Here is a 27,395-nt window from a genome sequence, read left to right on the forward strand (position 1 = left end):
CGCAGAAACGCCAAAGAACCGTACTCTGGCCTTAACACCTGGGAGCGGCTGAAGGTATGACCTTACATTCTTAAAAAAATGGAGCTAGTAGTATTTTCTTGAAAAAGCTAGTAACTGATTGTCACATATGTTACGAGGTGCAGTAACCGTAGGTAGTAACGTTCCAGCTAGTTACGGTTACGCCCGTGTCCCACTAGAGCGACAGTCAGAAACAAACGACAGCGACAAGCCTCAAACCAGAGTCTTTCGCGATTTGAGAGGCTTTGTAGAATTAAGGAGGCTATCCTCAAACACGAGCATCATGCATGCGAGGGTATCTTTGGCAGAGCTTGCAATCGCTCGTGCTTACTTCACGAGCACCGAACGACTAAACGCCTGCCAAAGGTATTATCGCGAGCACGCTGCATGTGTTTGAGGCTTGCCGCTATCTTTTGCTTCTGTCTGTCGCTCTAGTGGGACAAGAGCATTACTAGGTCAAAAAACTAGTAACGGTTAATACCAATCTAGTATGTTTCAATATATTTAGCTAGTAACTGTCACTAACTCTCACAAGACACAGGTGACGCTAGTCAACGCCAAATTTAAAACGTGCAAAACAAATTGTTATCGCTGGGGTAGATTTTTTTTTTCACGCTGTTTACACGAACAATTGCACACGCATTATGCATTTAACACAGGTTTTCGAATTCCAACACAGATAACACACACGCACAACACAGATGCGACGATACGCTAACCCATTTGCTGCCCGCACAATACCTTCCCATGCGTCTATTATACTGGTCCTTTGAAATAAGTCTATTGGTCAATGGCCACGTCGTCCATGAATGATGGCACAAATATGGTGCCGCTTTCTCACCAATGTTGTTCTCCAATTTTGTTTCTAGACATTCCGAGGCATGTACCTCTTACTAAGAAGTGACGGCACACGCAGTAATTATTTTCGGCAGTCTGTAAAACAGCGTCCCCATAGGTGCCCAACCGCCATGTTCTCTCTTCCCCGCATTGCAGCTGCAGTTACTACGTGTCGCGCGTTTGCACTAGTAAATAGTTAATAAAAGGTAGTAACAATCAGAAAAGGGTAGTAACTTCTGCAGTTACTAGCTTTTTAGTAGATTGTTCCTAAGTGTGTAGGATGGCCCAGCTTGTGCCACGTTAGGCGTTTCTCTAAAGTGCTGCCTGGGTTATGCCCACAGAATGAGTATTGCAACTCAAATTCCCGGTTGTCTCGCCACTATTTTTGCTGCTTAGAGCACAGGGGCTGTAACTTACCATCGTTACGGTTCAAAACTTCCTCAGCTTTACATAACCTGACAGAAAGCTCAAGTGATATCGTTTTCCCTTGTCGGGGTTTAACATTTTTAGGACGACGGAAAAGCTTTTTCTGCAACTTAAGGTAAAACTCGACCACAACAATAATTTTACGCACCAATATGGCCGAAAATTGTAATTCCCAAGTATTGCGTGCTTCAGAAAAAAAGGGTGAATACCAGGCGCAAGCTGAAGCGCCCTAACAGTTCCTGCAGCTCCTTCTTTCGGGTATGCAGTTTTTGAAGGAGCTACACGTGCCTCTAAAAGTAAGCTTGTGATACAGCTGCCCCTACAGCCCGAGCTTTCTACCTTGGGTTCTCTAAAGTCACCGGATCCTGGGAAACTAGCGCCACTGCCATGCCTACCCGCTAGCCCGACACAAACGGATACTAACTTACGGACGACCAAAACCTCGCAATGCGATTGGCTAATCTGTCTACAATGCCATGGAAATCGCCATCTCGGTCCGTTAAAATCTTCGAAGCTTCCAGAGGGTCGTTTTAAACATGTCGCGCTGAGATCACCATGGAGCCTCATCATACTGGAAGCGTTCCTCGATAATATAAGCGTCTTTGGCACTGTGTATGCAATCAACTTATCAATCATGCCTATCTCCACGGATCTCTTACAATTATTGTTCTTCTTGCGTATTTAAAAACAGTAAAATTATTTTTTTCAGTGCCTCCAAGTACCGACACAGCATGTGGAGCTGGTACGAAGATGTACGCTTGTTTCGCCTGTGTGGATAGAAAACTTTCGTCATACAAGAAACGTCTCCATAAAGCTACCCGTCACCAGCGAATTTAAATCGGCTCACCAAGAACAGAGGGGTCAAGGAGAGATTGCTCAGCCGCGCTACTTTCTCAGGGTCCGGTGACATTAGAAATGGTGTGAAGGCGTAAGCACTGCTGTAAACGAGTGTTGCTTTGTTTTGTTACATACCAATAATCGCAAAAAAAAAAAAAAAAAAAAAAAAACAACGAACGTCAGAGTAAATTTAATACTTTGGTGTACCCATATCCTAATAAAATCGATGTAACTGTATTATGTGAAACAATTGCTAAACGGGTAAAGAAACCTTTTGCCTTAATAAGTTCGACATTTTTTTTCGCATAAGAGATATGAGACGAGAGGAGGATATGTGTCGTGATCGTGGTAAACAAAAATGGAAGGTAGCAAACAGTAAACAAATGTAACTTTGTTCAGCAGTTGGTCATCACATTGACATTGACTGCCATGAAAAACTATCTACAATTTTAGGTCCTTACAGAGCCCCTCGGGGTAAAGTAGGTGAATTCATCGATGGTATACAAAAATGGCCAAGTGACAAAAAAAAAAAAACTACAAAAAAACAAACAAACAACAACGATATGATAATTGTAGGAGACATCAACACAGACATCATTACATCAAATTCAATAGCATCTAAATATCTAGATTTCGGGTCACAAGTTGGCTTAGAGTCGCTTATATATGAGTTTGCACGAGATGAAGGACCTGGGGGGAAACTAACGCAGACGTGACATATTCTCCAGGAAGCAGAGAAGGGGAATGCGAGGGACAGTACATTACGACAAACATAGCCGACCATTGTTTTGTGGTATTACTATTACCAATTGTGATTTTTTTTTTGTAAAACCAGCGGCGAGAAAACATAGAGCAGTCATTTATCAATAACGAGAAAGTAGATACATAAATCCAGAAACCTGAATACAATAAAATTCTCAATGAACGAATACCAATAAAACTGAACTAGATCAATAATAATGTATTCAAATATATATAGAAAATATTGACTTAAAAATGTAATATAAAAATACGCAAATAGCAGAAGTTATGGATAATTAAAAAAAATGATGACACAATAAAAAAAAAGCTTGGCAACTACTCAAGTTTTTTTTTCGAATAATGAAAAATACAAAAACAAAACATCAGTTAATAGGAATCAAAGTGACAACCTTAATGAGGAGCGCAAAAAAGAAGTGCTCTTGGACGAATTTTTCAAAGACAAAATATAATGCGGAGTAATGGTCGATGGTAAACGAATGATTAGGGCGAAAAAAGAAAACAACTAAATTGAAGACCCGAAACAGACAGATTTCGTTTAAAATCGTGACTTTGAAGCACTGGCAAGTGGTTTCAATAAAGCATTTGTAGAATTAATTAAAACACTTCGTAGTTGGCCAGCAGATAGACACAATATTGAAATAAGAAGCGGTGACTCGATATTTTTGCCTGATATGAGTAAGAACAATTTTACTCCAATTGAGGGCACCTCTAAACTAAAGAGACAGAGGGCCGGACCAAATAAGAGCCAGATACGTTAAATGTAACATTCGTGTATTCAAACCAGTATTGCTGCAGCTATACAATCGTAATCGTACACTCGTAATTGTATCTGCTGCAGCGATAAAAATCGGAGGGGTGGGCCGAGGAAGGAATCGAGCGTCACCGGAGCAAGAACAGCGGCTCCCTACGAGGGGGAAGGGAGGAGCGGCAGGAGAGCCGTAAAGAACGACGGGGAGAGGAAGAACACTGCCTCTGGTAAAGAGTGGGGTTTTGCGCTGCTTTTTCTTTTTTTTGCCGGGAAGGGCCATTAACTGCTACCGCTGTCAAAATTTTACTCGCCGAAGATATTCAAGGAGTTACCCGAAGAGATCATGAAAATAAAATGCCACGAAGCCCTGATTCTGATGTTAAAATCCTGAGACTGGGAAGGAAACGAGAGAGAAAAAGGGAAGAAGACACGGAAGTAAGGGGAAAGACAAACGTCACAAACGCAGCTAACAAATTGTATTCCGCCCACAGCTTTTATAGACACCTCCCAAGGTCACCGCCAACGCACACACTCGAAATATCGACAAAAAATAAATAATCGAAAAATAGAAAAAAGGAAAAGTAAGAAGAAAAAAATACTAGGGAAAAGTCAACTCGAGAGAACCCTTTTAATCTGCACTGCTTAGTGGATCAAAGACAGTGCGGATAGAAACCGACGTGGTACGTTACGAGTAACGAAATAACTTGTAATTCCTTATATTTATCAGTATCGTATTTACTCGAGTAATAGCCGCACTATTTATGAACAAGGCCCTTTTATGAACAAGGCCTTTCCCGCAAAGCACATATACAACCAATCATCGCGTTCCGCATAAGTGAGATAGCGAATCACCAGATGAAGAACACAATTCTCCATTCAAATGCAATCTTCACAGAAGGTATCTTAGCGCGAAGACGTTATCTTTGCCCTATAAACCGCTGGAATCATGCTGTTGATCGGGGTGATTGACAATCCGCGTGCTCCGCGGAAAAGCGAACCCTCAGGTTTTCTTCGTAAACAGTGCAGCTATTAAATACGCTAATCTTGTAATGGAATACCATATGCACTAGAGTAATTGCAAAGTAATTTCCCTATAAAAGTGCGTAACGGTTTCGTTGTAAATCGTTACTTTTTATTCACGACCCCAAAAGAGTTAAAAAAAAGTGTTAAATTTTGGTTCACCCCTGTTGTCACACGCTTTATCAATCATCCCTCAATCAGTCAATTTTTACTTATTCACTGATCTCATATATATTCAAATACAAAGTTCTACTTAGTCTAAACGGCTTGTGTGGATAGGGCTCCGTGAGATTAAAGAAATTTCGAAATATTCTTATATACGAACCAGAGACGTTTCTCAAATCGAAATACAATAACCATACATACGTCTCTCTTCTCTTCCGCCGCATTCTAACATTTTGATATTACACTCCTATTGCAAATCAAAATCAAGTTATGTGCGTCAGAGCCGTAAATTAAATGTCTGCACAAAACAGCAAAATTTTTCCCTTGACAACCGTAACGTATCTAATCTGCATGATAAACCCCACGGGGCGGATGCCCTGCTTTCTGAGCGAACTCGCTAAAAAGCCACTGCACCGGCCGCGGGAGCGCTTTTTGCTTGAGATGGAACCGAAATAAAGTCGCCTGTCACAACGAAGGTGTTGTCACTTCGGCCATGCCGGCCGAAACGTTACAACACTTAATACAATTCCAATAATACATTTATATATTGTATCAAAGACTGGTATAGTCAGAAGAGTGTTGCCCTATGCACATTTCGTGTCCGTCTTTTTCCTCCCTCCACCTCCTTATTCCCCCGCCTCACTGCAACATAATTATTGCGAAGCATATTTTTAGTGCCGTTAGTACCAAGGACTCATATTTATGATGGAAGTAAATTGTGCACCCTTGGTACATATGATTGTCGATAGTTCGTCTCGTTATTTCTTATATAAACTCTTCGCCGAACACTGGTTTCGGACTGAACTATCGCTTGTGCGTGTTTCTTCTTGTATTTCACGTTAAAATTTGTTTTAAAATGCTGTTTAAGTCCACCAAGTCACGAAGCGGTTGTATATCTTATCGCGAATAAGTATATAAGCCCAACGAAGTCCAACTCATGCCACCGAGGTAGATCCTTTTATCAGCTCGTTCTGCAAGAAGTTCCTCTTATTTTATAAGTAGAGTAAAATTACCGTTCACCGCCTATTGCACATTCCATTCTATTTGTTCGATTAGTACTCCTGAGGCAACTGGTTAAATAGGCAAGCACAAACACATCAGACGAGAGGGGCCCAAAGATGCAACGCAGATGCGTTGAGAGCCTTGGCATCATTGCTCGAAAAGGCTCGCGAAAAAAAAAAGAAAGAAAACAATAGACGTTCAGCTTCTTTGGCGATCTTCGGTCGAGTAGTCGACACAGGCGCGTGTATCGGACGCTGCACACCGCTCAAGCCTGCGGGGAAAACGAAGGTTATACAGGCACAATGTCCAAGTGCATTACCCGGAACGTGTGAAAGGGAAAAAACGCTTTTCTCCTTCGCTGAACGGTCAGCCAGAGGCGAATTCGTTTCTCCGAGTGTGGGGTGGTTCCCAGCCGGGGTCCTGTGCTTGTCCGCACAAGCAGGGCGCCTTCGAAGGCATCGAAGGGCGGCTCCCGGCCCCGAGACGCGCCTGGGATGTCCTGACGGGACGATTTCGGCTGTCACCGCGAGCCCCCAGGAAAGTGTCGGCGTGCCAATGCGCCGCGGTTGTCGGCCGCTCTCCGTCTTCATTTGAGGCTAAGCACCGGGCACCGCCACAGGGTCCTTTCACAAAGGCCACCTAATTACGCCCGGCAGAACCCGAAACGAGGCGGCCAAAGCAGCTGCACCGAAACCGGCATTTCTTCGAAAGGAGCGGGCCGGAGCCGAGATGTCGGGAGGCTCGAGTCGTTCCTCGGCTTTTTTCGTTTCGGAACGTATTTTTGTATCTTTTTATTTTCTTTCTTGGGTTCGCTCGTTGCCTTTGGAGGGAACCACTAGACATGTTTAGAGAGGCCTTCTGTATCTCCGATCGAACGAGCCACGACGTGCCGCAAATCCGTCCGCGCTTCGATCCCGAAAATGCGGTTCTGCTCTAAGAAAAACGATCATGGAAAGATGCGACTTGCCCCTACGTACTGTATACAGTCGGTGACAGACGCAGAGCCCGGTAAAGAGGTCGCCTTCGGCGCCCGTGTTTTGCGTATACGCTGTGTCGCACGCGCAGCCAACGAGCGCGTTTTTGGGGCTTCGACTATCCCCGTCAACGACTGGCTAAAAGTACGGCTGAGGAAGACTGGGCAAAATGAACATTTTAGAAATGTCACCGAGCCCTACGAGTATACTTCCGTGAAAGTAGTTCGTATGAATCCATAAAGCGCCCACGTATCCGCGATAGTGACGCGGTGACTTATTGTTCGCATATAATGCAATGCAAACGATCGACGTTACAAAGCAATAGGTAAATAAATGTTTTTAAAGAGCCAAAAATCTGCGATAGTGATAAAGGCTCCTAGCAGCAGCGTTAGTCGATGGACGCGAAGTAATGTGTTCCGTTCAAGTGGTATCAGAGCTTGACATTTGTCGCTCTTCCGCGGAAGGTCAAGGCCTAGGTTATCGAGTTATTCTTCCAGCGTTAAGGTAAGGTGGGGCAAAAAGACACACAACATTTTCATTCCAATGGTAATTTTTATTTTTGCTTCCATATTTAAAGAAACAAAGCACAGCAACTATGTTCAGTTAATATTACTTAACCGGAGCGAGCGAAACATTAAACAAGACCACAATATCTGAAAGTCAGGCAATGTCTCATTTCGCCCCTCCCTGTAGAGCCAAATGAGACAACGCAGTGGGGTAGAATAAGACACGCGTGTGTGGTGTTGTACACGTTAAAGAACAAAAGCTCGATTCTCGTTCCTTCTTAATCTTGGAATGAGTTGCCGTTACTACACTTAGTTTTAGTTCAAGTCCAGATGCGGCCGGCGCTACGAGCTAGTGGTACGAATCAAGCAGCGTTAGAAGCGCGAGTCAATAGGCGTTTTTTCTTTATGATTGGAGAAGACGTCAGGAAAGCTGACGAACGCCATGATGGCTCTCTTTCAACGCTCTCTGATTGGTCCCATCAGCTCGTAGTATTGGCTGCGTCCGCACTTCAAAGGAAGGTTGAAGCGGTTTTTGTATTTGATTTTAAAAACACTCGATTCTCTTCAATCTGACTTCAAGCATCAAGAATATAAGCGTAGGTTATTTCATGCCCGTATTACCTAAAAATGTGCCTTTGAACTTGCGTTGACACTACGACCCCGCGCGGTATAGCGAAAGAGGGGTGTAAAAGGAAAAAAACAAAACAAAAAACACGACGGCACGAAATGTTTTTCGCGCGTCCTCCTCGGCTCGCGGAGCCAGTGTCGTGCGTCGTCGATACTGAGCTATAGGACGTTACAACTTCTTCTTCTTCTTTATTAAATGGAGGATTTTGTGGAGATGTTGGCACTGTCTATTCAGTGCCGGCTACTCCACTACGGTTGATTGGTCTTGGTAATATATACACTTGAGAGCTACTTAGGATGCATAGTTTAAGTTAAAAATACTCTGAAAGCTGTGTACTCATATATACATACGGATGGGCATATAAACCACACTCACGCGCACAGAAGTAACGATGCTACACCGTATGGTACGTAGTTGCGCACCCCAGGCAACGTTCCGAGTTAGTACGTACAACTCATGTCGCTTTCGACGATAAAGTCGCGCACAGCATTTAACGCCTTTCTTTGAAGGGCCGGACTGGGCCATGGTCCAAGCACTTTCGAGAGAGTAAACGGTCGATTGTCCATGAAGCGTAATCGCTGTTCAAGTCGCTTGCGTAGTCTTGAAAATCGGACACAATGAATAATCAGATGTTCGACATCTTCTTCTGCTTGTCCACAGGGACATTCAGGGGATGACGCTCGTGATATTTTGTGCAAGAATGTTTTCGTGAAGGCAACATTTAGACGAAGTCTATGAAGCAATGTGTCCAGATGCCGTGGTAAAATGGTGTCTGCTGGAAAATTCAGGTGAGGATCAATGGAGAAGAGAAGAGAGTTCTTTGAGTGCTCATCAAACCAGGAATCTTTACATAAGTTTTCACTGGACTTGCGGAGTAGAGACCTCAGGTCAGTTCGTGATATCGGGATCAGTTGGGCTTCTGCGCAGTCATGTCCCAGGGCGGCGAGTCTGTCGGCTTCCACGTTGCCAGGTACGCCACTGTGTCCGGGCACCCGCTGTAATTTTATGTCATCTCCGGCACTTTTAAGCAACGATGTTTCCTGTAAAATTCTGTAAACGAACTTTGCATTTATACTTCGTGTGTTTACGTTTCGTAGGGATTCTAGAGCTGCTTTCGAATTTGTACAAATGACCCATCTTCTTGTTTCGTAGGTTTCTTTTATAAAATAAAGAGCTGACAAGATGCCATGAAGTTCTGAAGACGTGGAGGAGGTTTGGTGGGAGAGACGATTGCACACTTTTACATTTAAATCTGGAATCGTAAAACCAGAGGCAGAGCCCGTCTCTGTGGTTGATCCATCTGTGTAAATCAAGCTAGAATCCCGAAATGACGAGAGGTGGGATAACGTCAGTTGTGCAGCTACGACACCGGACACAGCCGATTTTTTCTCAATGTTTGGTATGTTGGTTTGAATGTGAGGAACTGTAATGGTCCAAGGTGCACAGCTGTTTTCATATTTCCAGTATTCAAACGGTGGGCATATGGCTTCGCATAGTGCTAAGGACCTATGTAAACGCGCTCCATATCTTTCTTGAACGAGGTTCGCAAGTGGGTGGTGGCGATGCTGTGAAGTGATACGTAGAAGGTGCCTGCATGTCTCTTGGTTCCGGAGAACTGAAATAGGTAATTCTCTAGCTTCAGGACGCCGGATGTAGCGCGGGGGACACCTAAGCACACTCTTAGGCTACGTGCCAACAAGTAGTGTAGTCGGTTGTCCAGAGTCTTCGAAAGCCCATGAAGGATTGGAAGTGAGTAAGTGATTGCTTGACGCACGAGCGCGCCGTGCAATTGGAGCATTGCCGATGTTGAAGCTCCCCACTTCGTGCCTGCTATGCAGCGCAGGGCATGAATAACTCTATTAATTCTGGTCTCTAGCGCATTTACATGTTTCGTCCATGTGAGTGATTGGTCAAGTGTTATTCCTAGAAATCGATGTTCACGAACCATTTCAAGGTTTCGACCATGCGAAACAAGTTTAAATTCTTCTATACGTTTCCGCGTAAACGGCAGAACGACAGATTTTTCTACCGATAAATCCATTCCGCGTTCTTTTAGAAACTTTTCAATGATATCTAGGCCGTTCCGCAACTGTGCTTGAAGTATTTGTATAGAAGAGCTCGAAGCCCAAATACAGATGTCATCCGCGTACATGGAAAAGTTGAGACACGATGGCAGCAATTTGGAGAGCTGGGACATGACGGCATTAAATAATGTCGGACTTAAGACACTGCCTTGTGGGACTCCATGAGGCATGTCATGGTCTTTGCTTTTTCCATCTAATGTAAGGACAAAGATTTTCCTATTTTTTAGAAAGTTAGCGATCCACCGAATCATTCTACCTCTTACCCCAAGATTTAGCAGTCCTTCAAGCACATGAATGTGACTTACTGTGTCAAATGCACGGCGGATATCTAAGAATATGGCGATGGTGACGTTTCCCAGAGTTTTTTCATGTTCCACAGAAGTCACTAGGTCTATGACACTGTCCATGGTACAGCGGTGGCGTCGGAATCCGGTCATTTGGTATGGAAGAACGTCGTTGACCTCTAGCCACCATTGAAGTCTTTCGTTCACAAGCTTTTCCATCAGCTTGCCTATACAACTGGTGAGGCTGACTGGACGAAAAGACTCCACGGACAACGGTGATTTTCCTGGCTTCAATATCGGAACAACTTGTGCGATCTTCCAGCATTCAGGAAGAATTTCGTCTTCCCAAATGCAATTGAAGAATTGCAACAATACGTCCGTTGCTGTTGGTCCAAGATTAGCGAGCGCTCCATACGTTACACCATCTGGACCAGGGGCGGTGCGTTTTCTTGTTGTCCGAAGTGCGGTTTTCATTTCTCCCATGGTATACATGCTGTCCAGTTGTACATTAGCTTCTGAGCTGTGCCTTTTAAAACTGGTTTCAGCATAAGTGCAAGATAATTTGTGCTCAGAGCTGTTGGCCGCTTCTCCTGGTTTTGAGAGCAATTTACAAAACTCGTCGGCCACGGTCATTTCAAGCACACCGCGTGCAACAGCCAAAGCGCGAAATGGTGTTTTCTGGATAACAGGGAGCTGCAGGCTGCGTAGAATTATCCATACTTTGGATATCGGAGTGAATGGAGTCAATGTTCCGCACATTCCTCGCCAGTTTTTTGTAGCCAGTTTTTGTAATTCTCTGCGCATAAGTCCGTGGATGCGTTGGGCTTCCTTATAAAACTCAAGACTTCCAGTTCTTCTATATCGACGTTCTGACCTGCGGCGTATGGCCCGCAGCTGTTCATATTCTCCGTTTATACCTGTGTGACCTTGCGGAACGGGAAGTTTTCGGGTCACTCTTTTGAGGTTGCTGCTGACGCATTCTGCGAAGTTGTCAATTGTTGCCACTTGATTAATATTTGCCGTGTTGAAATGGCGAAACGCCTTCCAGTTTGTGTATGAAATTAGTCGACGATTTTTGGAGCGCAAAAGTTTGGGGTGATGCACGAGAATCGGTAGGTGATCACTTCCCCTAGTTTCAGTATCCGTTCTCCAGGTTATGCCGGGCGCAAATTCACGTGAGCACATAGTCAAGTCCAGGCAACTCGAATAGTCGTGACCTCTCAGGAATGTTGGTGAACCGTCGTTAAGTAGGGTAATATCGAATTTGTCCATAATGTTTTCAATCGAACGCCCTCTCGCATCCGTGTGATCACTTCCCCATATTGTGTTGTGGGCGTTAAAGTCACCACATACAATATAGGGCTCACTTAGGGTTTTTAAAACAGAAGAAAACGATACACTGGCACCAGGTTCGATGTAAACGCTTGACAAGCACACACTCACACGCCCGAATAGAACTTTGCAAGTAACATACTCCGGTGCGTCGCAGTCGTCAGATGAGGCCACTAGAGATGAGGGCAGGTCCTTGCGTACACAGAGCATGGCTCGGCTAAGTCCATTTAAACGCTGTGATTTGTATGTTACATAATTTGAAAGACGAAAATCATCATTTACTCTGGCCTCTGAGAGAGCCAAAATAGGAAATTGGTATTGGGCAATGAAGTGACGGAAGTCACCGCTTTTTGAGCGTAATCCGTTTGCATTCCATTGAAATATGGCAGTTGTTTCATATGACTTATTCATAAGGTTGAGTTTGGAATCCCCGTGATGCAAGGGTAATCAGAGGTTCCATCGTTAGGAGAGTTTGCACCTCTTGTACATTTCGGATGTCCGGAAATGATCGTAAGATTGCTTTTAACGCAGCGAATACAAGTGGAAGGATGATCTTCTCCAAGCTGTCATTTTCTGATTGTATGTTCCTCGTAGTCGTACCACCGTCGTTTCTCCTCGCACGTTTTCTCCGAGGTGCAGGTATAGGTGAAATGACAGTCTGCTTTGGTCGAGTTTCCTGTGCGTCCGGAGCTTGGGTTTTTGACGCACTTGACTTTTCAGTGGGTTGCTTGTCAAAACTGTAGAGTATGTTCCCTTCGCCCCTTGTATGTGGGGAAAGTGCAATAGGTCTTGAAGACTTGGAACTGGAGTTGTGCGAATCATCTTTGGATTGGGCAAAGGCGATCGTCTCTTTTGTGGTCTTCCTTCTTGCAGTTCCTGTTTCCTCGACAGAGACGCAGTTTTCTTACTTGGGCATCCTCCGTACGACGCTGCATGGGGTCCAGCGCAATTCGCACAGAGAGGAGATTGTTTTAAACCGCATTCTTTATGGTGATGCGATCCCGCGCAAACTTTACACCGCTGCGGTCCCCGGCAGTACTTGGCAATGTGACCATGTTTCTGACAGCGGAAACACTGCACAGCTGTTCCAAAGTACTCTTGGACTGGATGGCTTGTGAAACCTAACATTACCCGGGTTGGTAGTGGCTTGTCTGGTCGGAAGTGAAGTATCACGCTGTCGTGATATATTGTGTCTGTGCTTTCATCGTCTTCACGCCGGTAGTAGGACGCCTGGCGTCGGAGTGAGAGCACCCCGAAGTCCTTCAAGAACTCTAAGAGTTCTTCTTCTGTATATTCCAGAGGAACTCCCGTGATTTTTCCGATATTCCTGGAGTAGGACTTGGGGACTGTGGCTGTGCATGTAACACCAACCAGAGTGGTTATGGCCAGGAGTTTGTTGGCTGACGCAAGTGATGCCACATTGACCGCCAGGCTCCCGTCCTTGGTGAAGCGATGCGCGATCAGTTTCTCTTGTGACACTGCGAGGATTTCTGAAGCAATTGCGTTTGGATTTACCCTCCAGAACGATGATCCAGGGTTTGTTGGTTTGATCAGGATTGGAATCCCTGAGGGGCGATCTTTTTTATAAGAAACGAAGGTGAATGGAGTGCCTCCTTCTTCGATGTTCTCCATCCCGCTTATCGAGTAGTTCGAGGTTGTGTCCTCGTAATAGTCCTCTGTACCTGTACGTGGTCTTTTTGCTGCATGATCAGCGATTGGATGTGCGTCTTGCATACAGCCGATGGGTCCAGTGTCTCTCAGTTGCTCACTTTGGTCGGCCGTTAGGCCTCCTGAAGTGCCAGGGCTTGCGGAATTCATTCTTGGTATTCTCGGGCGGGAGATCGCCCGTCGGCGCCTGGAAACGCTGCTCCCTTGCTCAGACGTTGTTTTTTTTTATATCCGGTAAATAAAAAGGTATGAATATTATGAAATAATTAGAGAAAAATCGAAATATAAGCAGGAGCCAAAGGAAGAGTGGACTTGCCTGCCAACTTCGTCGTCGTCTCTCCTCCGTTACAACTGAAGAAGGTAGGGTGAGGATAAGGAAGGCCGGGGGGAGGGGGGGGGGGGGGGGGGGAGCGGACGGAACGCTGGAGAAGAGAGGTTGAAACTTCATCCTCTCTTTAGCGTTCCGTCTGCTTTCTCCTCCCTGGCCTCCCTTTCCCTCACCCTACCCTTCTTGATTTCCAACGGACTGAAGTTGCTGATTTCTGCTTCTGAAAGATGTCGGCTGAACGTAGGAAGATACACGAAGAGAGAAAAGAGGACAGCCAGACTGCCGGGCTAGCAACCATTTACTGAATGTCTTCTTCCACACCCATTAGTGTTATATTTCAGAACGAACGGGTGTGGAAGAGGAAGAGGTTTATCTTTGACAGTAAGTGGTTGCTAGTCCCGCAGTTCCGAGCATCTTTATACAGAAAATGCAGACATATCTCAACGAAACCGAGGAGTTTACGCACAGCAGCAACGAAACGAGGTAAGGATGACCAGTTGATCGTTGTGCGAACGATGCAATTAAAATCGCGCCTGGCCATTTCATGACGTCACGGTGTTCGGCGGAGGCAACTAGCTGCATGTTTGTCGAGTTTTTTTCACCTTTAGTGTCGTTTTGAAGAAAAATTACCGAAATATTTTGATTCTCCGGGAGAAACGGCGCCAGAAAAAAGCATTAACTAATTGTTTGTAAACACCGTTTGAGTTTCCATTTAACATTTTAAAGAGTTTCTATTCGTTTTTCTTGTTTTTTTTTTAATATGCATCGCGTTCGCTCGAAGTAGTGTGTGGCACTCTAGAACACATTAAACATAATAAAGAACAAATCTCATGTATTTGAACATAATAGGCAAAAGAAGCTCACAACTTCCAGCACATTTTTTATTGTTGATGACGTCATTGGCCTGAACCAATAGAGAACCGAAACGACAAGAGCGTGCAACTACCATGCGTGATCTTCATAAATTTTGGAATTAAAATTCAGTTCTAAAGATGTGAACGACCGACCGATTTACGGGTCTTTAAAGCAAAAATTTGGATGAGAATCACTCGCATCTATGCAGAAAGTCCTACCTCTCGAATTCTATGTCGTTATTATCCGACGCTCTACAGACGAATGTCGCCACTGAACGTTCGTGTTCGACACTGTTAGGCACGCCCTTCGAAGCAGCATCCGGTTTTCTTTCTCTCTTTGCTGTGCCCCTTTAAGCTGAAACGAAGTATACATATTCCCAACGGCATAGAAATACCGTGTTCTTTTTACTTTTTTGAGCTTAGAAGGGGTCTTTACTTTTAATGTTACATTTGCCTATTTTAGTAAAATATTGTGCTAGATCATTTCTAAATAAAACAAAAAAACAAAAACAACAAAAAAATGAACGAGTGAAAATATCCATATCGAACTATATATTGAGTAGTAACAATCACATTTTCTACAGTTCTTTATTTTCGATTATCTCTCATATCCCTTGTAGTCAGAGACTGAAATAGTTGGTAATAAAAGTCTAAATGCCGGCTAAATTCAAGTAAAGTTGCAAGAAAAAAAAAAAAACGCCGTTTTTACTGCCATTTTTTTTAACCGTAAGGAATTCCCACTCCCTTTCCGCCGACGCAAAATAAAACAGCAACGTTCCTCCGTTTCTACTAAATGGAATGCGTTGCTGGAAAGTCGTTTCTTGGAACGTCGTTTCGTCCAGCACTGCGCGTATGTTCCCTTACCGCGCGTATGCGATGGAAAAACAACGCGGGAGAGAAACAGTTCGCTTTCCACAATTGATTACTGCCTAATGTCTAGTAAATCGTATAACAGTTTAGAGCACAGGGAAATAGATGACGAAGGCACAAAAGCTTAGGAAGTGATCATAAGCGACTTAAAATGAAATTTGGTACAGCAAAACCAGAGTCCCAAATTCTGGAACGAGAAAGTAAATTGACCCTAAACGACGCTCAACTACAAGACATATCAGAACGAATTTAGACTATCGTATCCAGACAACTGAACAGAGAATGGATACATGACGATTTAGTGAACACTTTTAAAATGGGGTTAGAGAAGCTCAAAATCAAACAAAGAGGAAGAAGGAGAAAGAAACACACACCGAAAAACTGTTGGACAGAGAAGTTAAGGCGGCCATAGCAGACCGTCAAGGGGCCTCAAGGGAAGGCAGATGGGTGAAGAAAAAGGGCGACATACCCGCTGAAGGAGCATCAAAATGGGATACATTTCGGGAAAGAAAAAGAAAGGCATCTGTTACATTCCAGTTCAAGATGGGTAGAGCTGGAATGCAGTAGATGATGGAGGTACATTAAAATGATAGGAATACTGTGAAGTCGTTAGTGCATAGGGAGAAAGGAATGCAGCATTCATCCACAGGGGAAAAAACTGAAGAGTTCCATTGCTCATTGACCACAGTGGAGGTGATACGTGTAGAGGGCGAGGAGGCAGGATAATTTATTAGACGAACAGGCGAGGCAACATTCGCAGAACTTGAACCGAACGAGATTGGACATAACACAAACAGAAACACGGCACAAGACGGGAACACTAACGAGACAACTGAGGCGAGCACGGGGTAACAGGAGAGATCAGTAAGTAAAGTACAGGCTGGATCGGCGACAGGCCCAAAATGGCATAGGGATGAGACTAATCAAGACACTAGAAACAAAATACAATTAAACTTAAGGCGGACAACTGAACAAATAATAATGGTTGGAAACTAAGCAGAACGTGATTACTATATCAAGGTAAGGAAAATAATGAAGCATAATATCATACCGACGAGTGACAGTAACTTCGGTCCCGCACGGACAAGCAGTGGAAGGAGAATGGAAGAGGGGGCAGAAAACATTTTAGGTTAGCTACAGAAAAGGTTCCAAAGAGATAGAAAATGAGATGATAACTTATTCATTAGCATTTAATGTAGGGGGGGGGGGGATGGCAAGAATGAGGGAAAAAATCGTTATGGAGAGCAGAAAAAACTTTATAGAAAGATGAGAGAGTACGATTTAGATGCACATTTGTTTAGGCTTTAACAATCGGTATATACAAAAAAATATTGTTCTTATAATATGGGCAGCAGACATAACAGAAACGGCAGAAATAAAAAAGAGGACTCGGGCAGTGTTCTTCCCTATCGACTCTGCTTTTTATGATATACTTGAGTAGAATGAAAAAGAAATTAGAAGAGTGCGATTTAGATTGTTATATGTCATATATGGAAATACAAGAAAAAGTAAACCAAGTTATTCCAGAAATGTTCTGCGCGGACGACATTGTGCTGTTATCAGATAGCCGGGATAGGTTGCAGGAGCTGATTAAACTATTTATTTACATTTTATTTGTTACATACTGCTGGCCCTTTGATAGGCCCATGCAGGTGTGGGGTACAATAGGCATTCAAACCATCATTACATATGGCTATCATAATTGTTATTAACACTTTCATAACTAACAATCAACGGCAGAAAAAAGTTTGTACAACTTATGCTCAAAGATGTATATAACACAACATCACAATGACAATATCTAAAAGATATGATCATCAAGTGCTTTATTAAAATTAGGGACTGTGAATATACTGTAAGGGAGAGCGTTCTAATCTGATATGGTGCGTGGAAAATATGAAAAGAAAAATGGAATGCAGAAATTATGCAGCATAGGGCACCATGGAATTACAATGGATATGAAGTTGCTAGGGGAATATGGAAAGGAGTTAAGGTGGCGGTGTTGTCTTTTGGCAATGCGGTATTATGCGTAAAATCTGAGGTCCAGTCGAGTTTGTTGACCCGGTAGAGCAGTGCTGGCAGACTTGCACTGGGGGCGCATGGGAATGCACCAAATGATGGAGTGCAGGTAGACATGGGTTAGAGAGGCGATCAGTAAGTTGAAATATGAACAAAGAATAGACAGAATGGAGGATACACGATGGGGAGAAAGGTATATAAGCGTCTATATATTAAAAGACTGAGCACCAAATAGACAAAACAAACCCGAAAACTGAAATTCAAATACCAACAGTCAAGTTCCGGGGCAGAGCAGACTACCTCTCTGGAAAAGGAAGTAAAGTAAGCCGAGAGGAAAATGTGGGAAGAAGGAATGCAGGGAAAATCAGCTTTAACTATGTATAGGGGACGAACACAGGAAATAAGAAAGGAACATTTGTATGATAATTCACGGGAAAGCTCACTGTTATTTTGGGCTAGAACAAGAGCATTGAGGACAAGGACATATAGGACAAAATATGAGAAAATGGATACGCGGTGGGCGGCATGCCAAGGGGGGACGAGACAATAGAACCCGTGGTGTGGAAATGCACAGGGCTTGCTCCCGCCATCTTGGAGGGGGCGATGGATTTAGCCTGAGCGCTACGGTTCGCAGACGAGAATAAAATGATGAATGAAAATCGCATTGTAATAATAAAGAGGAGATTGGGAAACTGGTGAAAATTATCTAGGGAGAATTGAATGACGTACAACTAACACAGCTGGGGACGTGCGGGACAAAGGAAAATTGGGTCTCCCACCCACGTGGCTTTGGACTAAATTCTCAATCCTGTCTCCCAGTGGGACAGGCGCTGGGGTAACGCCGACTAGGCTTGACGAAAGAAAAGTTGCCGACTCCCCCGCCGTGGGGAAAAAGAGCGGAGGTAATTATGTTTTTAGTTTCCCCAATCCCTCAAAGGTCATCCTGGTGATATCCCAAACCGCCTGGTGATGGCTACAAAATTACAGAAAGACGCAAATTGGCAAAGGGCGATGCGAGGAGTCATACTTTTGGTTTTGAGTTTCTAGGCTAGGAGGAGCAAGTTACAGCCCGTTATAAAGGGTGCAGCCGTTAGCATCTATCCATTCAGGAGCTTAGATAATTCGTTGTTCGTACCCGTGTTATTCGATATAAGCCCCGATAAACCCCGATCTTCTTGTCCCAAACCCGAAATGAATATTGTATATTGAATACTCTAAAAGTGTATTTCAATATTGTATAATCAATACTGGAAAATTGCATATATATATCGTATTTTGTTTTGCTCTGTTTGTCCTGTTTTGTGTTCTTTAAGTGCGTGCTCTGTTTCAATTTAGTGTTAAGATTTTTCGCCCCCCCTTTTTTTTTTCTGTAATGCCCTTAAGGGCGTTTAAGGGTAAATAAATTAAATAGAATGCAAAACCCGAATCTGTGTCACAATAAAACCCCCAAGAAGTCCCCGCATTCGCGGAGAAATAAACCCCCAAAACAGGGAACCCTGTCTATTACGTACCGCTCAATGAAATAACCCGATCAGAAGCCTATTGCTAAAGCCCAGAATCCTGGGAAGATCTACACTTTTCGCCAACTTCTTGCACTCGAGCGCATAATTGGTTGTTCGAAAAGGCGTTGTTCCCTGATTTTGCCGAATTTGAACCTCGACCGAGCGGCCTTCGCTGCTCGAGCGATCCCATGGTACAAAACAATTCGTGGGCTTCATATAAGCTTGGTCAATAAGTACATTTGAAGATTTACGGATCTTAGTACCTTTTTTTTTCTTGAACCTGTAAATCCACGCCTCGGGCATAATAGGGCCGAGCACCGGCACCGCACCGCCTCGTTGTAATAAACGTGGACGATACGGGCACACCATCGCCGTGACCTGCCATAGCACTTGCAGAGTTTCTCGTTTATGCGAGCGTATTCCGCTATGTCTACTCAAAAACAACTTAAAAAGTATTTATCTGCAACGATCTCCAATATAATATAATTTTCAATCCTCTCCTGTCGCGAAATGTTTCTCTCGGAATTGTAAACTGTATTGCCGATCCCGGAAGCCGTGTAATACCCGTTGGTCGGCGTCAGGGGGCTGAAAACGGGAGCAGAACGCGGCTAATCCTGAGCGCTGACATCGGTGGTTCCGAGTGAAAGAACGAGAAAAAAAGCCACAGAAGAGCAGAAAAAAAAAGCAGACGAAAGTTTATACGCGTTTGTTTCGCCGCGACGAGTTGAAGTTGCTTGATCGTTTGCCAACTTTATTTGTATACAATGCGTGATTCCGATGCGGCTGCAAAGCAACCCAGTAATTAAATAAGGGGCTGACATTAGAGGCGATGTTTTGCTGTTTCTTTTTGTATAAATATTAAGGCATCGCGAGCGATATGGACCCATCGGGACCACCAACTGGGAACACCGATGTGCGCGTCTATGCCCGCACGGTTCCTAAAGGCCGATTCACAAGACGGACTGATCCGCGGACGAATTGATCACGTGACGACACGTCCGCAGTTTGTCCGTCTCCTAAGCGCATCCAGCGCATCCACACGAGGGAGACCACGAGCAGACACCAGCGAAGACGGACCGAAGCTGTTCGCCACCCCACAGTGCCGCGAAACTCGAACATCGCATCGTGGCACCATTGTCCAAGAGAGAAATCGACGTTTGCTACCGCGATAAAGAATCGTACGCCGCTGTTACGTACACATTGAGACAGAACACCGTAATAGGCTTCGCACGAATCGCCACTAGCTTTGCATGGCATTACAGTGACAAACAAGGCATGGCAGTGACACTGGCATGGTCCTGCTCGAGAACGGTTCGGCGTAGAAGCGACGGAGATCTGGGCTAGCGAAAGGGCGTTTAAAGATGCGTACACGCACTCCCAGCAAAGGCTGATTAGACGTGCAAGAATTATCACGGCGTGCTTGGTGAGTTCTGACGGAAGCTTCTCGGCACAATCCCGGAGGAGCATCGGAACCTGCGTCGCGTCAGCCGGACAAAGTTTCTGGAGTTTCTTTTACCTGTGGAACAATCGCGCGACAAAATGAACCAGGGAGCGCACAAAACGCAATTATGTGACATTTTTGTTTTCACCGTCCAAAAACAAGAGAACGTTGTACCGTTGCCAGACTAAACAATGGACTAAGCGCCTTTTCAAGTCAATCTCCCACCAAAAATCCGCGAGTGAAAAGGCGATTAACTTTATCAGTCCGCACCTCCGCGGACAAGGCACGGATCGCAGGAATCGGTGACGTGACGGTCAGCTGGTACACGGTCCGCGGACGAAAATCGCGATTCGGTTCGTCGTGGGAATCAGCTATAATCGGCCCGACATTATGGGACTTTTCTCTTTAGATTATTATACTAACTCGCTGGGGCTCTTCCTACGCAGAGTCATGAAGTGTATAGCCGATTCCGGAGGCGGTGCAATACCCGCAGACATGTACGTAACGAGTTACAAGTGAAAAGTTACTTCTACCTAGTTACTTTTTTCGGTAACGAGTCACGTATTTAGTTGCTTTTTTAGAAAAGGAACAGGTAACCTACTTATTTGCTTTTGAAGGCCAAGTAACGAGTAATGGTATTTCGTTACTTTTGAGGAGTAACGTTTAAACAGCCTCGTTTTAATTCTAGCCTGAGTATGCGTATATTGCGGCAAAGGCAGATGGGCAACTCGAAAAACCACTAGACAGTATGAGAGTATAGCAACGTTTATCGCTGAACAAGTCAGCCGAACTCGACAGCTGGGAATGTCCTTCACCCGGCAAACCTGATAAAGTTCGTTGGTTGAACTCCTAGAATCGTGTACAGACCCAATGTAAACCCGTAGGTTTCCAACGCGGTAAAGCACACAACCCCTGTTCACCTTCAAACTTTAAAAGCATAGAGACCAAAAGAGAGAGGGGAATCCCTGATTCACCAGCTCTTGCTGAAGCATAACACTGTCGTTCATGCGAGAGCGTCAGTAGAACAACTCTTCAGCGTCGCCGGAGATGTATTCTCTCTGAAGCGGGGAAACACGACTGGTGAAAACATCGAGAGGCAGTTAATGCTTAAATGCAACCAATACTAAAAAGAAAACAAAAAAAAAAGCATGAAGCGAAAGCAGCTGTGTACTTGGTCGTCAAAGTAACGAGGAGTGGCGTCACTAAAAGGGGGGGGGGGGGGCAGGCACGTAGCCAGGATTTTGTTTCGGGGGGGGGGGGGCCGCCCATGACAAAATGTTGTATGAGGGGGAGGGGGGAGAGGAGGACCCAGCAAAATGGAAGATTTCCGGGGGGGGGCCGAGCGCCGTGCCCCCCCCCCCCCCCACCCTGGCTATGTGCGGGGGGGGGGGGGTGCTGACCGCCCCGGGTGCAGCGCACAAGGGGGTGCAGCTGGGCATTGAAAAAAAAGGGGGGGGGGGCGTAACATCGTTTTAATCTGAAATAGTGTCGACTGTCAGTGTGACGTGTGATTGGATACGCTTGTGTTGTGTCTTAACATTTGTTTCGTTCGGTTTCTTGTGTATCGTTCGGCAGTCCGGGGAAAGGGGAAGCGGAGGTAAGTCACTTTTCGCCTCGGGACGCCCAATCATCGGCCATCTTGAACGTATAACGCGTTGACGCCACCCAAGGGGCGAAGCTCACAACAGCGCCAGCCTCCATATAGGCCGTGGCATTAAACATGACGGCACTAACATGGCTCGGGCTCTCCCGAGACGCATAGCGCTCTCGTATGGCTGCTCTTCGAGCGCTCGCTCAAATCGGGCGTTTGGAAAGAAATATATAGCAATTGCTTCAAAATACAAACGTGCGATTGTCATTAGCAGATTTTCTTGATCATTTTTAACTTATTTCTGAACGTGAGAGGTATATTCAAGTTTTCATTTCAGCGTTCTTTTAGAAACCACAGAGTGTGCTGCGATCGACGAAGGTAGCTGTTGCGTTGTTGAAAGATGCGCTTTAGGAGATCTGCTTGTAGTCTTCAGTCGCTTGGCTTATTTGCTCTTCGAGCTTTGCTTTTAGTAGAATAGTGGTAGGACATGTGATTTAAGAGACGTGAGGGAGGGAAGAATAGCCCAATGTCCTATGACCTCGCCATTGATGACTTGGTTATGCGATGGGGAGAAAGTGATAGGGTGGCGGCTTTCTCTCCCGCATGTGTTTCCTGTACGAAAACCGCCAGATTTCACGGGAGTTTGGCAATAACTATTACCGCTGTAAATAAATAGATCACGACCAATGCGAGCAAATCAGGCGCCGTAAAGGCCCGCTCCTCCACGCGACGACCAGATTTTCATTGCTCTCAGCCGAGAGAGCCATGCCCGCCAGGCTCTCCAAGGCGGCGGTGAGAGCCGAGTCTAAGCCCACGAACGGGCGCAACCAGAGATCGAACGAGCTTGCGGTGCACGAAGAAACCAAAGGAACAAACGCCGCGCTAAACGGCGGGAGGGGGGTTAGCGCTTTGCCAGGGCAAGCCAGAGTTGACGCGTTTATGCAGGGAACGACCGTGAGCCGGAGAGCGTTCTCTCCCCGCGATCGCGTGAGCTTTTGCGTTCGGAAATCGCCGGTTTTTGGCCAGAATAAAGCACTCAGCTCCCGCCCTAAAGGTGCCGCGTCGTCTGCACGTGAAGAAAGGTAACGTGGCAGGCTAACAGCGAAGTAGGCGCGCGATGGGCCGCGGTTGGCACAGCGCTCGTGATTGCTGCGATAAATAACGGGGAAAAATATTTAAACGATACTTTTCGTTTCAAGTCACTAAAAAAAAAGTGAAAAGGGAACCAATTTGCAATCTGCATCATAAATTCGGACACTTGTTTTAAATCGGGATTTTTGGAAGTGTATTTTCTTTTCTCAAGTACGCAGCCCGTGAAACGTGGGCTTCGCATCGCAAACTTCGTTTTTAGGCATAAAAGGAGTTATTTGTCATGTCGTCTCCCTCGACCGCAGTCCCTCCGGGCACTCCGAGGGAAAAGTGACGCGCGGGTATGCTTCTGACAACTTTGTTTGCAGCAATAGCTCTTATGGGTTCATCCCACTGCTGAAAATGGCATCCGTTGTCTATGTCGTGGGGCATCGGCCCTGCGAGTATCCGTCGTCGAGGTTGCCAAATCCTGGAATAAGATTCTCCCCCGCCCGCGGGATTCGATTGGGAGTTCGCTGCGTGTGAAGCGGGTGCGTCACGACTCAGCTACGCCAGAGTTTTTTTTTTAATATTTTTTATGTCTTTATTACATAGAAATCGCCAACTCTAAACAAATTTACGAGCAATCAGGCGAGCATGTTACTGGTTACAGTAAGGAAATTGAGATTTACAGTAAGCAAATTGAGATTTCGTAATGCAACGCACACAATCAAACAAGGACAGTCCAAAAGTAAGACGGACACCGGTCTAGCGATTGCAGCCTTCCATGAACAATCGCTCGTGTGCTCGTACACATTCCTGTCTGAACCACCTCAATAAACAGAGATTTAGTAGGGGGGGGGGGGGGGGCGGCGTATTCAGCATTGCGGTCGATCATCCTACACCGTCAAAGGTTGTGTAAGCCCAGCAAAAATAAAAGGTCAAACGCAGAGCGGCTTTGGCATCAACTGGTAGAAAGCGAATTTAGTATGGGCTAAGGTGAAGGCCTCAATTGTTTTTCGAATGATGTCCCAAAAGAGGTAGGCAACGTCACAAAATCGGAAACAGTGTTTAATACCTTCAGGCTCGTTACCGAGCCCATGCTTAAGGTTCAGGACTCAAAATAACCCTTTTCTTTGAGCCACGTTTTAACAGGAAGTGTGGATGTATGCACGTTTTACAAAAAAAGGGTTCGGCAGTTGACTATATTCGCATTCTTTTAACACGTTCGAATACGTATTGTCCCGCTTGAGCGGTGGTCAATGTACGATACACTAATAGTGGTAACAAACATTTGTTGACGTCATTGTAGAAACACTTCCGCACAGTTTCAGGCAGTTATTCGAAAGAAAAACGTCCGCTAAGGAAATTAACTGCATCCACAAGTTCCCTTAGAAAGTCCGCCACACAAAATTGTTAGGAAAACGCTGAGAAAATCCAATGTGGAAAATGCGTAGAAAGATGGACTTGAAAAAAATGTCCGTAAGAAAGGATCACGCGTATCTTCGACTTGTGCTGTGGTGGGTGAAGGCACAGCAGACGTCTTCAAGAGGTGAGAGTAGACAAGACCATGACACATGCAGCGGTTTAGCTACAGGACCTTCGCAACCGACAGCACTGCGGGAGTTACTTCCGCCGAGACCTCTCCGCCGTGAGGGTGCAGAGCGGTGTCCGGACCCCGGAGGTGGCTTCTGACTGGGGACTGCCGTCTGAGACGTCCTGTTGTCTCCTCCCCGAGAGCGTTTGTGCTCTGGGGAAAGGACTAAACAGTCTTAAAGTATGACTGAAAGTGCATATATTTACAGTTTGGAATTTTACCATTAAGGATGAATATAAGTAAACTCGAAAAAAAAGAAAGAAAAAAGCTACCCTTTATTTTAATGTTTAAACATGATACGGCTGCTGGAGAAACTGCCCTATAAGTGGCGTGCTGGGATGAGCACTACAGGTTTTCGAGCTCACCATGGTGTGGTTCCGTAGACTTAAAACATGCCGCAAGTCGCGGCTTTGACTGCGTTCATGTTGATCGAAAGCGGTTTCTCTGCCAGTGAAGCATTGCTTCTAGCTGAGTGAATACCCTGTTCCAAAGAGGTTAATTTAGGACGGAAATTGCAGCCGCACGCGAACAGCACAAATAGGAAAAACTCGCTACTACGTGCCGTGTGAGGAAGCAAATGCAAGGCTTGGAACCGCAGTGGAGCGGCTTGTTATAATGGCTTTTAAATAATTACAGCATGAGCGTTTACGTTTTAGTATGAGATTCATTCCCTTAGCCATGCAAAATATTTTCGGAGGTACGACATTACTGAATAAAAGTAAGCATGCTGGGAAAATGTTTGAATGCTTAGGTGGTGACCGGGAAAATCTGTACCTTCAAAATGACGAGTATAAGAGGCGGAAACGCACAGCTGGCAAGTAGTAATTGGGTTAGTGTGGTGTCGTATTGATCATTTGTATGTTCTGTCTACGCGCACACGCTTACTGCATATGCTTAGTCGATGTCTGTGGTATGCGGGATGTATCTACATGTGTGCATAATAAAGGTGCCTGTAGCGCATCGGTGGCATGAGAAAATATAATTTTTTTTTGTAGCACACGAATTGGGCTGTACGTTGCGCCACCAAGCCTAGCTACTTGCAATGACTCTGCTAGACCCTGCCATCTGGTGGCAAACGATTACACTTGCTTTCATGCTTAGCGATTATTTCTGGTTACTGTGGAACAATGAGCCACGCAGGCTTCTTCGAATTTGATCTTTTGAGAGCTGCTTTTCGTTTCGCGAATGGCTTACCACTCTTCCGTGGTGTGCGAAGGAATTGTGGCTCGAGGAATTGCAAAGGTAAGACGTGAAGTGCGGGAAGTAAATGAGTATCGGTTGTCTCCGTTTAACATCGCAGTGCTGACGACGAAAACACCGAGTGACTGCTTTCGAAATGCAAGTTTCGTTAGCTGCACGGGAAGCTGCCTTCGGAAATAAATACAGTTCGCGGAAAGTTCGTGTTACGGTTTTATATGCTGCTCCTTTTGCCCCAGACAATAGACTTAGCTACCTCGTTAAGCCTTATTGAGTTCGACTCGCTCGATTCGGGGCCGCCATAGTGAGATGCAGAGGACGGATGAACTTTGCTCTCCTGTGTTCAGGGACGAAAGTTTCTCCCTTTCTGAAAGAACATAGGTTACAAGAACATTCCTCCCTCTAGGAGGACTATATAGACCCTTTTTACAAGAGTGTGACTTTCAAGATCTTGCAGTATCCACGGCATTTTGATGTCCTTCGTGTTGGGATCAATAACAAGACACTTTTCCTGTTATAAGAGTAGTTCGCCTTTGGACACGAGGCTTTCCTTGTCAAGGGAGGCGGCAAAGGTCCACACGAGACTCATTAGGTATGTGCCTAAGCCTATGAGATCGTTAAGTTCAACGACTTCCTGCAGAGCGTCTCGGAAGTCGGGGGCATGGTAGGGATGGGCGCCGAGGTTGGCATTCATTCAAAAAAACCAAGTTGAGAACAATGTTACCTGAGGGCAGACGAGGCATGCTGAAACGGCAGTCGTTCGTACCGTCGGTTGAAAACGGTCATCGGCCAGTGGCCGATGCGCTGTTTCAAGCGAAGAGCATGTTCGACGTTTCGAGCGGCGCCTCCTTTCGAATTCCAGGAGCAACGCCACCGTTTTGCCAATCCTATCCATATATGATATTTGTGGAATAAATATGCGCGTATGAGTCTCGTGTAGTGCCCGCTAGATGAATGCTGTGACGTCGTGATAGAAAATTATTCGCCATTTTTTATTCATTATAAATTTAATCGGAGTTAAACAGTTGAAATGGAAAGCTTTGGCTAAGTGGCGCAGCCGCCATCATCATCGCCACCGCCACTGGGTGACCCTGGACCCTGCCCGCCGCTTCAACGCGCGGACCCTCTCTCAACCAGATCGCGACAAGACACGGCAAGACTCACACCTGTATTGCTATGCTTGAATAAACCTACGCAGTTCAATCAATCTTGTCTCGACCACGACAGGGTCAGACGTATCCATCCATCCCACCTTCGAGACAGGCCTGCGCATGACTTCATTGTTAGTGGATCCCGCCCCAAGCAACAAGCGCGATTAAAGCCTGACGAGACGCAAAGCAGCAGACGTCTTGGCGTCGGAGCGTGCTAGCGTCGCGCTTGTTGCGAAAAATGAGCTGGCAGCCACTCTGACGCGTCTCGCCGATCGTTGCAGAGAGAAGTGTGAGCTGCTTGCTCGTGAGAACCAAGTCAATCGAGGCTTCGCCGTTAAGACCCCAAGGAACGCGACAGCTATGCCCAACAACTTCGCCGTGACATGTCGCAGCTCTGACTCTGCTACGGATTAACGCGGGTCTGCTCATTATTTCAGCTGCCGGTCGGCGCTCCTCGAATAATTGGCCCAGGCATGCGGTTCTCCG

At 45.4% G+C, this 27,395-nt stretch overlaps 1 protein-coding gene across 5 annotated transcripts in view; it reads right to left on the reverse strand.

The window, feature by feature from the left end:
* LOC8037145 (CUGBP Elav-like family member 4) overlaps nucleotides 1-27,395 on the reverse strand; it is a 279,808-nt gene that overhangs the window by 84,181 nt on the left and 168,232 nt on the right. The window lies entirely within an intron of this gene.

Source organism: Ixodes scapularis, unplaced genomic scaffold (genome assembly GCF_016920785.2).
Source record: "Ixodes scapularis isolate PalLabHiFi unplaced genomic scaffold, ASM1692078v2 PGA_scaffold0__279_contigs__length_252992795, whole genome shotgun sequence".
NCBI classification, from domain to species: Eukaryota; Metazoa; Arthropoda; class Arachnida; order Ixodida; family Ixodidae; genus Ixodes; species Ixodes scapularis.